Source organism: Oryctolagus cuniculus, chromosome 4 (assembly GCF_964237555.1).
Source record: "Oryctolagus cuniculus chromosome 4, mOryCun1.1, whole genome shotgun sequence".
NCBI lineage: Eukaryota > Metazoa > Chordata > Mammalia > Lagomorpha > Leporidae > Oryctolagus > Oryctolagus cuniculus.
The window spans coordinates 76989180-77004579 of record NC_091435.1 but is presented as its reverse complement, the minus strand read 5'-3'; the positions used below and the strand labels follow the sequence as shown (position 1 = coordinate 77004579).

The following is a 15400-nucleotide window of genomic DNA, read 5'->3' as shown; positions in this document are numbered from 1 at the left end:
CTGGCTTAAGGCATCAGCATCCACTCAGAGGCTTCTTACCCCTGACTCTTCTCATCCTTGCCGAGTCTGACTTCCCTCCCTTCTCTCTTACCATTCCATGGAACCAGTTCTTCTGTTTATTGTGGCAAGAGCATTTAAACAAGACCTACCCTCGAGTAGATTTCTAAGTGTACACTATATTAAATGTTGACTCTTGCTTGGCTGAAACTTAATGCTCATTGTTAGGAACCCCATTTCCCCCTCTGCTGGCCCCCAGGCAGCCACACTTCTGTGCTTCGGTGACTTTGACTATTTTAGATACCCTGCATATGGAGTTATGCAACATTTGTCTATGACTGGCCCACTTCGCTTAGCATAATGTCCTCAAGGTTCGTCCATGTTATGTTGCAGAATGTCCTTCTATTTTAAGACTAGAGAGTATTCCCTTATAGAGGATACCTCAAAAAGTGCAAGGAGAAAGGAATTAAAGGATAATATGCATTTTCCATAAACTTTCTGAAGCCCCCTCATAGGTATATAGCACAATTTCCTGTTCCCCTCATGTGTTGGTGGCTATTTGAGTTGTTTTCATATCTTGCTATTGTGACTAGTGCTACAGTGAACATGGGTGTGCTACTATCACTTTGAGAAACCGATTTCAGGTTTTGGAAAAATACCTAGAAGTGGAATTGCTAGATCATGTGGTAGTTCTATTTCTAATTTGTTGAGGCACTGCCCTACTGCTTCCTGTTTGCACCACTTCCCACTCCCACCAACAGTGGGTGAGGCTTCCGATTTCCTCCACGTCATCCCCAGTACTTACTCTCTTTTTTGTTTTTGTTTTTGTTTTTATTTTCTCATAACCATCCCGGCAGGTGTGAGTGAGATGGTATCTCATTGTAGTTTCAATTTGCATTTTCCTGATGATTCGTGATGTTGAGCATTTTTTTCTTGTAAACTATTGGCCATATGTAAATGTCTTCTTCAGAGTTATGTCCATTCAAGGTCTGGGACCATGTTTTTATTGAGTATTTGTTTTGTTTTGTTTTGCTATTGAGTCGTAGGAGTTCCTTGCCATCTTAAATCTCAGGTGACTGTTCCTCATATGCACCCCATCCTCTACATTCCCGCTTCTGCTCCCTTTGTCCGGCCTCCATTACTTATTTCTGCACTGAGGTGTTGAGTGGATTCTATTTGGGTTTCCCCAGAAACAGAGCCTGACATAAGGACTTGACTATAAATAGTTTGAGAAGTGATTCAGAAAACCCCGGGAGTTGAGTCAGGGGATGAGACAGTGAAGTTAAAGAGGGCAATACAGGGTGTGAAGCCAACGCACTTTAAGAAACTTAGTTCTCCAGAACACTGGAGCGCCATCCCGCTGGGAAATGTGGGAGATAACATGGAGTCATCTCCGGGGACAGGCAAGGGGCTTGGGGTGTTTAATCATCAGCTCGCCACCCGTTGTTGTTGAGGGCTGTTGTCAAGAAATGAGCTTCCTGGATCTTCTTGCCTCTGCTGTGTCCAAGCACAGGGGGCAGATAGTCTTTAGTATGGAGTTGTGAATACTTAGCGGACACGGGTCGGGCACTGACACTACCCACTGCTTTGCATCTCCTCTCCCTCTCCCCACACAGAGGCCATGGATAACTTTCCAAGTTCAAATCTGGTTCTGTCACTCTCCTAGTCGGTGAAAAGTGCATGCAGATGACGCTGAAACTGGCCTTGCATATTTCTCCTGCTGGAGGTGACTGTCTTGAGGGACCAAGCTATCTGATTTGTGCAGAGTATCTTTTCAGTAACTACCCAGGAATTAAATGGACACGTGGCTTTTTCATAACCTAAAAATCCCGTTGTTTAAGAGCAGATTGAGAGGGGGAAGGGACAAGCAAACCACGACGCTGGTGAGGAGCTCGCTGGTGCAGTCTGCTCCCTCTCAGCAGTTCTGCAGAGTCCTTGCCACCAGCACAGTGCCTCTTGCGGAGCTTCTGCCACTGCACCAAAGCGCCTCGTGGCAACACTCTGTTCTTTAGGCAGACACATTATCTGGGAATCTCAATGTGATTTACAAGCTTACATAACTTCTCAAATGAGTCAGCATGCTCATCAAGAAGGCAGCATGGTGTAGTGGAGAAAACAGGGCGTTTGGTGCCAGAGAGAACAAGTTCAATTCCTGCACCTGCCGCTTCCTGTGTGTTTGGACAAGCTATTCCACCTCTCCCAGCCTGCTTCTTCCTCTAACAAAAGGGGCTAAGAGTACAGTACCTACCCGGGAGAATTATTCTAAGGATTCAGTGAGGCAAAATCAGGGTGCTTTTCCCTCCCACATCCTGACTTAACACATCCAGCAGCAAGTTCTTGAGCCTCACTGACCTGCAGTGAGTAGCACACACTGATTTATCTTGTCTGCTTCTAGCACCACTGAATTTCGGATGAACCTCCACATCAGCTCTTCCTAAAGGAAAATTGCTCTGGCTCCATTCTGGGCAAAGCAGCCACGTTGTGTGAGAGAGAAATCAGCAGCAGAAAGGGCTTAGGTGCCGAGGGTAGGGCTGGACTGGCTCAGCCCCAACTGCAGTGGCCGCCAAAGATCACTGGCTTTCAGAGGCGAGTTTGGAAGCACACTGGGAGGGAGACAACCAAAAAACAAAGTGCAGGGGGAGAGGACGTGGAATCCGATCTGAGTCGCTGCTTCCCGGACAGGAGTGCAGTTAGAACTGGCGCGGTGGCATTGCAGAGCGCTCTCCTAGACAAAGCGGCAGCATTCGAATGAGGACACCGCTGTGCTGCTGGGGGCTGGGGACGACTCTGGAACTGTTTTTCCAAAGTGGCTGAAACAAATGCCTGCAGGTTAAAAAAAAAAAATCAAATCTCTACCCAGCAACTGCGGCACTGCCTCCCTGTCCTTCCCTGCCGGCCACAGTTACAAGAACAGGATGACCAGCCCAGCTCATGCCTCGGATCTCCAAAGGCTGTGTAACATGTGGTCAGCTGGGGTTGGCACAGGCATGTTGGTCATGCAGGGGTGACCAGTGGACATGCCCCCAGAGCAAGAAGACCTCTAAAAGGAAGAATCCAGAATGGATATTTGGACACAAGCTGTTTTGTTGATGTTTGAAGTGCTAAAATCAGCAGCACCTTATTTAAAATAAAATTTGACACAGACTCTCTCCCTGGGACAAATAAGACGAGAGCTACTCTGAGCAGGAGAAATCAGAGGCAGTGTGGTTCTGGGGCCCTGGCTTCCACGCCTCTATTCTTGGTCTTCACTGGTGGCCCACACGTATGTCCTGGAAATCCTGAGATTGCTACCACTGACCTTGGCTTGAATGGACTCCAGTCTCGTCCACCCGTCACATGGTTCAGGCAGGGATACTTGGGCTCAGAGAGGGGAAGCGGCTAGTCTAAGGTCACCCAGCAGAATCGGGAAGTGAATCCAAAGCTCTTTGGGCTCCCTACTTTCTCCTAAAAACCATCCCCTCTTTCAAAAAAAAAAAAGTCTTTAAAGATAATGTTGCCTCGTGAACTAGCTTGTTAAACTGAACAAGAAGGCCAGAGGCATCTGAGTGTAAAATCACTGGCTTTGGAAAGGATCCAAGTCCATCTTCTTGTCTGCTAGACCTGAGTGCAGTGTCTTATTACGTTTATTTTTAAGGCTTTTAGAATGGTAGTTGCCACATCTAAGGAAATTTACTAAATTAATGGTCTCTTAAGCCAAGGTAAATCTAACCTCTTAGACAACAACAAATTAAAACAACAGCCACAACGGCTTAGTATTCTTGAAAAAAATGTTTTTAATATATTAGTCCCATAAGGAAGAAACAATGCATAGCAGAGAGGCCAAACCGAAGCTCTCAAACTGGAGCACAGGCATTTCTGTCCTGTGCCTCTACTTCCCAGGGGTGAGACTTGGACATGGCACAGCCTCCCTGGATCTCAATATATTTTTTAAAATTTTTAGTTACTCGAGAAAGAGAAAGAAAGAGAGAGAGAGAGAGAGATCTGATTCCATCTGCTGGTTTACTCCCTAAATAACTACAACAGCCAGGGTTGAGCTAGGCTGAAGCCAGGAGCCCAGAAATCAATCTAAGTTTCCCACATGAGTGGCAGGGACCCAAAAACTTGGCCATCATTTGCTGCCTTTAGGGATCAAATTAGCAGGAAGCTAGAATTGGGAGCAGAGCTGGGCCTCAAATCTAGGTAATATGATATGAGGTATAGGTATCCCAAGCAGCATCTGGACCCCTAGGCCAAATGCCTGTTCCCCTTAATGTGTGCTATCTGTTAAATGACTAAATCATTAAAAGCATTGAAGTCAGTATTCAATAGAGCCCTGACACCAAACTTACCAGGGAGCAAGGTGAGCCAGCACTGTACCTACTCCAGACAGAACACAACGCTGCAGCTCTAGGGCCAAGGACCTGCCGGCTGACTACTGCAGAAGAGCAGGAAATGGCAACATGGAGGTGGCTGTGGGAGAAAAGAGAGCTGGAGACAGAAAGCAGCAGGGAGAAAAGCACAGGCTCCCTGCTCACTGCAGAGGGCTGGATCTTGGGCAGCATCCATGCTGCACATTTATGTGACACCTGCTACTCTGCCGTTCTCTAAATGGCAAGATAAATGGCATATGCAGATGAGGAAAGTCTGTAAGGACAAAACCAAAATGCTAACAGAGTTGTTGTTTTCCTCTGAGTTGCATGATTATGGATGCCCTGAATTCCTTCTTTCCTTCCTTCTTTCCTCTCTCCTTATCTCATTTCCTAAATTTGGTATCCTCCCTGTGAGTTACTTGTTTTTCCTCTATCAGAAGGTAAGCCCCGTGGGTGCAGGAATTTCTGTCTCTTTTGTTCACTGTTCTATTCTCAGTGGTCAGAACTATGTCTGGCATTGAGTAGGTGCTCAACAAATATTTATTGGGTGGATGATTAAAAAGTGAGAAAAAAATTTAATTGCAGGCACCGTAGGTCATATCTCAGTAGCTTTCAATCTCTTTAGGTTGTAGCTGATCATAGAAAAGACCGCTTAAATTAATTGTGACACCATGTTACACAAATAAGCACACATGTACATGACATATACTCATTTAGCAGACTAAACAAAATAAGATTCACCACAATCAAATGCGCTTTGTTATTTCTAATTCCCTCCTGTCTCATTTTCGAAATGCTGACACACACTAAATTTCTTCCAAAACTCACCAACAGGTTATGACCGCAGATTCAAAATCACAGCCACTGTGTCGCAGCAGGTTAACGCCCTGGCCTGAGGCACCACATCCCCTGTGGGCGCCGTGGGGTTTCCTTCAAACCTGTGGCCCAGTGACTCCTTTAAGCTGGGAAGAGTCTATTAAAGTCAGTAGTACATGGTAGCAAGTGATCCAATGATGCCAAGAGAGTGTGTGAAAGGGAAAGGAGAACCACATTTTTAGAAAGTCAGTGTTCCAGACGTCCTGTTTGTGACATTTGATTTATCAACCTGACACATCGGGCAGTTTTCCATTGTACAGGCATAGACGCAGAGAGGTTTAGTAACCTTTAAGGTGACTGCAAGCACCCTGAGGGCAGAGACTTTCTTGTTCATGCTTTTATTTCATGGGAGACACAGTACCTGATAGTGGTAGGTGATCAATAAATATCTACTGAAGACATAGCTGAAGGACGCGGCCAAGTTTAAACTTGGATCTGCCCAACTCCCAAATCAAATACTTGCCACTATTGAACTGATATAATTTATTAAAAGCAATTGTTGTTTGGCTAGTTGTTTTCAGCTCCTATTTACTAAGTAAGAAAAAAAAAAAAGCGCTAGGAGCTTTGTCCCCAATGCCCACTTGATGCGCTAGCAACATAATTAGTTACTAAGTTCCCATCTCTTGGCTGAATCTATAATTAAGTCAGCTTTGTAAGACATAGTTAGACATACTCCCTGGCTCCCTAAAATGCGTAACATTCACCCAGAGGACCAGACTTAGAGAAAAACACAGGACTGGAAAACATCTTATCCAACTCCAATACCATTGCTCTCCCCGGTCACCATAACAATTATAGAAGAGGAAGGTTTTTGGTCTGATCTTTTTTTTTTTTTTTTTTTTTTTCACATCAGGAAGCACACATTCTAAAAGGCATGCATGCTCTTACATAGATTTTCTTCACAGTGCCGCTTAGAAAGAACACACATTTTGACTGGACAACACACAGTGATATTGACGTAGCACAGTTTCTGTCCAAGACCTGGAGGAAGGTGAGATGGATGCTTGTAGGCTGCTGTAGAGGGCATGCTCAGATACGCCTGGGACCTTGCCTTGACCTCTGCTCCTGCATGCACTAAGAGGGGCCCGGTGACATACGGATGGATGGTTCTGATAAGCAGCAGGCAACTCAAATAATCTCTCCTTGTCTTTCTCTTTCAGGGTTGCCTCCTCCCCCCTCCCTAGGCCTTGTCAGATGTGTGCCTGTCCAGGTCTTCTTTTCTCCACTCTTTCCAAGTATTTATTAAAGATTTTCATGGGCTCAGCCTCAGCAAGGCACTCTGGGAGCTACAGAGGGACACAGCACAGGCTGTGGGTGTTATTGATGATCTACCTGGAACCCCACGCGGGCGGTGCCCTTGGTGACTTAACTAGTAGCACCTTTCTTCCTTGCCACCTGCTGAGAGCTCTGGAAGTCTTTCTTGTTACTGGGGCCTGAGGAGTGAGATGCTTCCTTCATTCCCCCTGCAGAGGGGTCACCAGGACCTCCACCCAAATGTCACCCACATGCCAGCATGATGATCACAGAGATGTAAACTCTTAATGAGTGGGGACAGCTGGAGAAAATGTAGGATCAGCTCAGCCTTGTGGGTAATTCTCCCTGCTTCCTGCACTGAGTTTGGCTGCCTGCATTTCCAGCCTGCACTAAATCTTTTCTCTTTTCGTCCAGAATCTTTTTGATTAGGGGTGGGGCTGGCTCTCCCAGAAGTCAAATATTCCCTTCATTCTCTCTTTGTCTCCTGCTCTGCGTTTTCTCTCTATAATGTCCATTCTGGTCCAAATCTTTTTAGACTTTTTTTTTTTAATTTGACAGGTAGAGTTATAGACAGTGAGAGAGAGACAGAGAGAGAGGTCTTCATTCCATTGGTTCACTCCCCAAATGACCACCATGGCCAGTGCTATGGCCAATCCGAAGCCAGGAGCCAGGTGCTTCCTGCCGGTCTCCCATGCGGGTGCAGGAGCCCAAGCACTTGGGCCATCCTCCACTACCTTCCTGGGCCACAGCAGAGAGCTGGACTGGAAGAGGAACAACCTGGACAGAACTGGCGCCCTACTGGGACTAGAACCCAGGGTGCAGGCACTGCAGGCGGAGGATTAACCAAGTGACCCACGGCGCCAGCCCCTAGACTTTTCAGTAATAGTTTTACTGAGATGTAACTTAAAGACTTGAAATTCACCCTTTTGAAGCATCCTGATCAGTGGATTTTAGCAACATGCAGTTGTGCAACCATGACCACTCTCTAATTTCAGAATGTTTTCACCACCCCTAAAAGAAATCCCATTCTCATTATGAGTCACTCCCCAGCCCCAGTCTATTTTGTTTCTGTGGACTCAGTCATTCTGGATATTTCATATGAATGGAATTTTTGTGGCTGGTTAGCTGTCAATTAGCATGAAGCTTTGAAGCTTCCCCCTTGCAATCACTTGTCACTATTTGATTCATCGTTGTGACTATGTGACAGCCCATTATATGGATTTACTGCAGGCTGTTTAAGCATCAATCTTGTCACTGCGCACTTGCGCTGCTTCTACTTTCGGGTTGTGGTGAACGGTGCTGCAGTGAACATTCGCGCACAGGGACTGGGGTGGTCGTGTTTCCAATTCTCTCCAACACGTACCTAGGACTGGGTCACCAGGCTGGCCCACAAGTTAAGGAAACATTCCCAGCAGTCTTCATTGCCACTGCTCTGTTCCCCAGGGAACGGGTTTCTCTGAAATCATCAAACAAAAGAGAGTGACCAATAGTTGGGACTGGACTTTTGCACCAAGTTGATGACCTAGTACCTGCTTCACCAAGTCAGATACAAGCCCAAACACCGCCCCTGCCCCCAAACAAATCTGCAGCTTTGAGTGACTGCGACAGACCTGACCCAGGGACCGGACGCTGCGGTAACTGCACATTAAAAGCAGCTATGTGCACCTCGGGGAAAGTAAGCAGAAATAGCCCCTTTTGGGGAGGGGGAGGGGCACTGGTTTGAATTTTGTAAACAAATTTTTATTTCAAAGAGCTGGTCCCTTAAAATCTATCCTCTCAAAATCTATCAAGAATCTCGGAGGTAGGCAGTTAGCCTTGTGGTTAAGATGCCGGCAGTGCTTGGGTGGGTTCAATGCCCAGCTCCGGCTCCTGGTTCCAGCTTCCTGCTGGTGCAGGCTGTGGACGCAGTAGTGATGGCTCAAGCAGTTGGGCTCCTGCCACCCACATAGGAGATCTGGATTGAAGCTCCCAGGCATTTGGGGGAGTGAATCAGCAGATGGGAGATAATGTGTAGTATGTGTCTGCCTCTCAAATAAAATTTCTTTAAATATATTTTTAAAAAATCTTTAACTAGGACCTCTGGAGGGCATGCATAGGGCCAAGGGGGGTATTTAGGGCATGGAATGAACAACATATAGCGTTGGATCCTCAGTTGTCACCCCCCCCCCCGCACTCCCTCCCCCGCAGCCGCGCATCTCTAACTGAAGGCTGCCCTCTGCTGGTCACCGGCAGCCTAGGCCTGCAACACTCGCAGCTGAATAGTCTGCTTCTAAAATCCTGCGTTTTCCAGGAGCCTGTTAGAAATTGCTAGAATCACTTCTTGGCCTCTTGGCTAAGAGCAAGTGTAGAAATTGCTGCAATGGATCCAGCTATAACAACACCGAGACCTGACACCTTCCGCAGAGCGTTCCTCTTTTATTTATTTATTTATTTGGTGTTTGTTTTTCCCTTCTCTTCAACAAAACTGGCCCAGTTTCATTTACCTCTAAGCCGCTCTCCCCGGTGATATCTAAGCATTATTTGTATTGATAGAGTGTCTGCCAAGGCCCTTCTGCTCCTGCCCACTCGGGAGTCGCTGAAACATTTGTCTATGTTGGAGACAGACAAAGGCCATTTGGGAGAAGGGAGAACAACTTACGCGCTGTCCGCTAATAATTGTTAGAGGCGATCTGCAGTCTGAATGTAGAGGAAAGACAGACCCTCAACCCCTGCACCCACCCCCCACCCCCGCCCCGCGGCGCCTCTGTTAGCTGGGGGCGATCCCGGCGCGGCAGTGGGCATTTGGGGAGCGCAGGCGGCCGCGCCCAGCAGCGGGACAGCCGGAGGCCCGCAGAGGGAGGCCGAGAGAGGAAAGGCGGCTCCGCGAAGGAACGGAGCGGGGCTCGAGGCAGCAACACCCCAAGGGGCTCCGATTCCCTGAGCGCCATTCCCGCCCGCCGTCTGCGGCGCAGTGAACGGCAAACCTGCGCACCAGGCGGGGACAGGGAATCGGTGGCCTCACCCCGAGGCCCGTGCGCGGGCCCGTGCCCGCTTCTCGCCCTTTCTCCCAGTGGTAAGGGCTTCCCCTAGCCTCGGCGTGAGGGACCCTCGCGTTTGTTTGCCTCCAGCCCGGGGCTTTGCGCATGGCAATCCTGCCTGCTCGCGGAGAGCGGACGCCGAGACCAAGGGGCAGAGAGGTGGGAAAGCAGGCGGGAGATGCCCACGGTGGTCAGAAATGGACGAGGCGAGGCCTCCCCGACCCCAGCGGGTCCCCTGAATTCCGGCGTCACTTCTGACCCAGTGTGATTCCGGCAGGCCTTTCGGCAGCCCCTGCTTGTTCAGCCTGCCGCCTGCCTGCACTGTCCTCAGGATGGGTCTCTCACGATTGCCCTCAGGGGGCCTCAGGACCCTGGCGGTCAGTCAGGGCGGTCAGGGCCCGGCGCTAGACAGCCAGCCAGATGGAAAATACGGGGGCAGGGGTGGGGGGTAGGGGGCTGGTGAGCGGGCCAAACTGGAGCAGAGTGACGTAATCCGATTCCACTTGGGACGCAGCTCCTGAGATTTTGATCCGCGGCCAGCAGGGGGCGCTCAGGCAGTGTGAGAACCCCTGCGCGCTGGTTGCCCGGGGCCAAATCGAGGGACAAACAAAACAATGAAACTTTGTAGTTTCTCTTGGGTTCTGAATCCGGGAAGCCGAACGGCCTGCTCTAGTGGCCGGCACCTGGCCGGATACCGTCTTAGCTTTCCTGCGTCTCTGTCTCTCTACCAGACGCCTTGAGTCCTCTTCGGGTGAAGCCTTTCTTTGCGCGGACTCGGCCGGTGGCTCCGTGTGTGTGACCCTTGTCCTCCTGGTTTTCTCGGCATCTGGGCTTCTGCCTGCTTCTTGCTTGCCGTATCTCTATACAATCCTAGTCCCGCCCTCCAGTACATTTTAATGAAAATTCTATGGAGATGGACCCAGGTGCAGGCTGAGCTCTGCGAGGTTTTAACATCTGGCAAAAGCTAACATTTTGAATAAAATTCTAAATATGTACGCCAAAGGTGGCTACTTCTACCACCTCCATGCTTCACGCACATTCTCCTGGTCCCCGTCCTCAGGTGGGCTGCCGGAGCCACCCTACGGCCCTTCTCCCGTCCACTGGTTACTGTGGCCGCCCACCTTCCCCAAACCACTGACCTCCAATGGCTACTTCCTTCCTGACCATCCAGACAAGGTCTCCCAGGTCTTTCAGGAAACCTGTCTACACCAGAACAGGCGTCAGCCTGACCCAGTGTCTTGTTTCCGTCGTCTGAGAGAGAATTCTTATTCCAGAACATAGCGGGGCACTTAGGATGTTGGGGGAGGGTTGAGGGACTCCAGGTGAGAGAAGGAGACCCAGCCTGTCACTCAGCCTGAAACCTCCTGTTCTTCAAGAGCCAGACGCCCTGGCTTGGTCTGGTCCCCTCTGTCTCTAACCCAGCCCTTGGGAAAGATAGACTTTAAATTCCTTTTTTGGGCTTTTGGTTCCTGAGGAGTCCAGCAGTGCGGCCAACTGTGTGTTTAAGTTGCCAGAACATTCCATAGGGGTCAAGCGGCTCCCCCAGCAAATGACATGCTTTGCCTGGAACCCACAGGGGGCTCATGGGCCATACTGCTTAACCGGAATCTGTCTCAGGTCTAGGCCCAAATATTGCTGCTCTGTAGTGACGGTGCTGTAACCCCCTGACGTCTGCAATTCATGGCTCCTGCCTTGGAATCTATCCTGTCCTGTTGGTGTTCCCATTATTTCTCAGATCCTAGTCCTGTACGTCCCTGTGAGGAAGAGACTAACAGTAGATACCGTAGCACATGATAGTCTTACATGTCGACGCTTCAGCTTCCTCCTGGAGCCAAGTGAAAGAAAGACAGCAGTGTGTTGTGACCGCATGTGGCTCAAAACTTGGTAGCTGGGGCCGGCACCGTGGCGCCGGCATCCCATATGGGTGCCGGATTCTGTCCCGGTTGCTCCTCTTCCTGTTCAGCTCTCTGCTGTGGCCCAGGAGTGCAGTGGAGGATGGCTCAAGTGCTTGGGCCCCTGTACCCTCATGGGAGACCAGAAAGAAGCACCTGGCTCCTGGCTTTGGATCGGCGCAGCGCCAGCCGTATGGGCCATTTGGGAAGTGAACCATCGGAAGGAAGACCTTTCTCTCTGTCTTTCTCTCTCACTGTCTGTAACTCTACCTGTCAAATATTAAAAGAAAGAAAGAAAAAAAAAACTTGGTAGCTGTTGTATTTCCCAGCTCCAAACCTGACCGGCCCAAGCTGGGGACTAAGGTGGTGAATAGCAGGCAGACAGGTAACGTACTGCAATTCAGCATTTAAAAGCACTTACCATGTGCTTGCCCTTGCCAGGCCCTGGCCGAACACGGGCTGAACAAGTCCCAGGCTCTGTGCTCAGGGAGTCAGTGGTTCTATTGGGCTGACCTATTGTGTACTGGAAGAGGCACAAAAATGAGGCTGCTGCAGAAAACCCCAGTGTTGCAAAGCGCTAACCTCATCAGGCAGCTCCCTCTGCAGTGCAGTCTGTAAGCTCTGTGAGTTCCAGAACCAGAAAGAAAAAAAAAAAGAAAAGAAAAAAGAAAGAAAGAAGGTTCTATTACTTCCAAATTAAGCTCTGCATTACTTTGGAAAGTAACAAAGCATTCCTTCCCACAGACACAGCTCCCAAATTAGACATTTTATGCTTGTACAGCTGCTCACATGCTAGTGAATGGAAGATGGAAAAGTTTCTTTGTTAGGTAGGGAAGGAGCTAGGTGCTTAGAAGGGAGAGGGGAGTGCTGGCGGAGCGGGTTGCAAGCCAGTAACGGAGCGTATAAAATGGCTCTCAAATGATTAGGTCTGGATAAGTGTAGGTTCAGGGGGCCCATTATGGTAAGTATTTAAAGTATACTTCCAAGTGGAAGCCTTGGTGACTGGCTGCACTCCACCTGTAATTAGCAAGAGCCAGAGAAATAAGCATGCATGCCGACAGTGTGTCTTAAGGTCAATGTGAGGTCCAATTTTCAGGATTTGACCTTGGGTGAATGTTAGAATGTGTCGCAAAGCATGGCTGTGCTCTTTCTTCTGGAGGCGCTTCCTGAGCGAACAGAATCTTCACTTTCTGAAAGGCTGCGGTAGAGAGAGGCGTGACCTGGATGAGCTGGTTTCCCAGGTGCCCCTCTAGACTGAAACGGGTAAGAATTTATCCAGCATCACAGCCCCTAGCAGCAGCTGGGGAGGAACGGCCAGATGAGGGGCCCGTGGCCCTCCACTGCCCATCTCCCAGCAACATGGCAGGGACTCCCATCAAGCCGTGCGTGTATCGTTTGTTTCCTGAGGTCATGCCTCGATGTTCGCCTTGCCAAGAGGGGAGTCGTCTTGGCACACGAGCCTCTGTAAAGCCCTCGTTCCTAAGAAATCTGTCTGCAGCACTTGGCGTGACCACTAGGACTCTCATGTTTCCACACGAGCTGTCCCCAGCTTATCTCTGGGTCTCTTCTAGAAGTCTTTAATTATTTGGTGGTGATGTCACTTGAAACACAGCCTCTTTGGCAGCCATTTTCACAGCCCGGCTGGTGGGAAGGAACAGAAACGGGAGCTGGAACAGAGTAGGATGAGGAGGTGGAGAAATCCAGGTGTAGCCCAATAACCTCTCCCCTGAGGCTAAGGGAACGAGGGGCCCTGCCTGCAGCACAAAGGGCCCCAGGACCAAGAGAGAGGAGAGGAGGGCTGAGCTGGATGAGCTGTCCTGCTCTGGGCCCCGCAGCCCCAGGGCGTGACCCTGAGGAGGGTGTTGTCTGGCTCTGCCCAGATGAGCTGTTTGGCCCTGGACCACTCTGGATCTTAATTTCATTGTCTACAAGAGGAAAATATTGGAGTAGTCACCTCTAAGTGTCCTATGAGAGGGCTTCAAAAAGCTCATGGAAAGTGGATATCATGAAAAAATCTGTCCATGGATTTCAAAATGTTTTAGCACCAAAATAAACATCTTTTCATTGCATTTTTTTAATATTTATTTATTTATTTGAAAGGCAGAGTTACAGAGAAGCAGAGACAGAGAGAGAGAGAGAGAGAGAGAGAGAGAGGTCTTCCATCCACTGGTTCACTCCCCAGACGGCCCCAACGGCTGGAGCTGGGCTGATCCAAATCCAGGAACCAGGAGCTTCTTCCTGGTCTCCCATGCAGATGCAGGGGCCCAAGGACTTGGGCCATCTTCTACTGCTTTCCCAGACCACAACAGAGAGTTGGATTGGAAGTAGAACAGCCAGGACTCGAACTGGCACCCATATGGGATGCAGGCACTGCAGGCGGCAGCTTTACCGGCTATGCCACAGTGCTGGCCCCTTTCATTGCATTTTCCACAAACCTTATAAGTCCTATATTTTATCTTCCTGTATGGTCTTGTGTTTGAGTTTTAAATATTAATGATACCTTTCACCAGTATGACAGTTTATGTCTTATAAATGCTTTCACTTACTTATCTCATTCAATACCCACAACCACCCTAAGAGATGAGCCAAGCCCAAATTATTCGCCCCATTTTGGAGATTAAGAAACTGCACAGTAGGGAAGTCATGCAATATATTGTCCCACAGATTACAAGTGGAAAGCTGGGTGCCAGCCCAGATCTTCCTACTTGAGCCTAGTTCTTCACCTGCCTGGAGGAAGGTTGGGGTGGTCAAATGTGCCTTTGACATCAGACAATTATGGATGCCATCTCCAAAAAAATGAACTTGAGGTTTTTAGATGCCTAAAGTTCAACATGGAGCCAATGGTATAACCCTGTGACCTCAGCTACTCTTATGAACCCCTCAAGTGCATGTGCCCCACTGCTCTGACCAACTTGCAGGCTCCTTGGAGGTTCAGCCAACTGCTTCTCTTCCCTCCAACCCCTCCAGCAGGTATCACAGAGTCAAGCACATAGCAGTGGGATTCAGTGCCAGGAAGAGGGAACGCAAAGTCAGAGCAGGAAACAAGGAAGTGAGACAGAAGTCTGTTTCCATGCCTGACCCCTGGCCCACGCCTGGACTCCTTGTCCATGTTCTGCTTCCACACTCTTCCCCACCCCCGAGCACCGTGCAGTGTCTGGTGGCAGCGGAGTAGCAGCAACAGCAACCGCCTCCTCAGCTGGTTTTCCAGGCACAACAGGAGCTCATAGACAGAGACAGGAGGCCATGGCCTTGTGGAGCCCTGCCCAAGGCAGCTTGATTTAAGGAGAAGGCAGACCTGCTGCTTTGGCTAGGGTGTAGAGGGAATTAGTGAGAGGGGCTGCTTTGGGTTTAAGTTGAAAAAGAACAGTGGTGCTGGAGTGCAGAGCATCCAGAAGCATCTGCAGAGGCTGTCAATGACATCTGGGAGATAAGAAGGAGAGTTACAGAGAGTTACAGAGTCACAGAGCTTGGTCTTACACTACCGTCTGGTGGTGGGAAGGAGATGGGCCTGGGAATGCATCAACAAGACCAAGCCCAGGGCCCAGATGGGTGCTCAGATCACATGCACACACTTGGCACCAAGCCTCTTGCTGCGTCTCCCTGGACCTCTACCCTCATCAACAACTATGACCTCCATCCTCACATCAGGAACTATAGGAGGGAATGCTGGGTGATATCTAGGTCCCATATGGCCCTGTCCTCTCTCCATTATCCTGTATCCCAAGACCTCACTTTCCCAGATATGGTGAAGAGGGAAAAAGAGTTCAGAAGTTGGAAGCAGGGCCACTCCCAATAAAATGAGATCACCCACACCCTAGAGACTAACTCAGTTGAGCTCCACTGGCCAGAATCTCATTGAATCCCGCCTGTTGGAAGAATCTGAATTCCAGCCAATAGAGGGCTCTCTCTGCCCCCTTGTGGATAGCAATGATTCCTCTATGAGAAGAGTCCTAGGATGATAGAACACCAAACTCTCAGGGAGCCCCGAGATTCTGTATTGATCCAACACCTTCAT

The 15400-nt window shown here is 49.3% G+C and overlaps 1 long non-coding RNA gene across 1 annotated transcript; it reads right to left on the bottom strand.

The window, feature by feature from the left end:
- Window positions 1–806: 806 nt before the first annotated feature.
- Window positions 807–10735, bottom strand: LOC138849293 (uncharacterized). Its single transcript, XR_011387913.1, has 4 exons — window positions 10633–10735; window positions 7840–7932; window positions 4326–4446; window positions 807–2820 (listed from the first exon to the last, which is right to left on the bottom strand). It is a non-coding gene; the product is annotated as an uncharacterized lncRNA (long non-coding RNA).
- Window positions 10736–15400: the final 4665 nt, after the last annotated feature.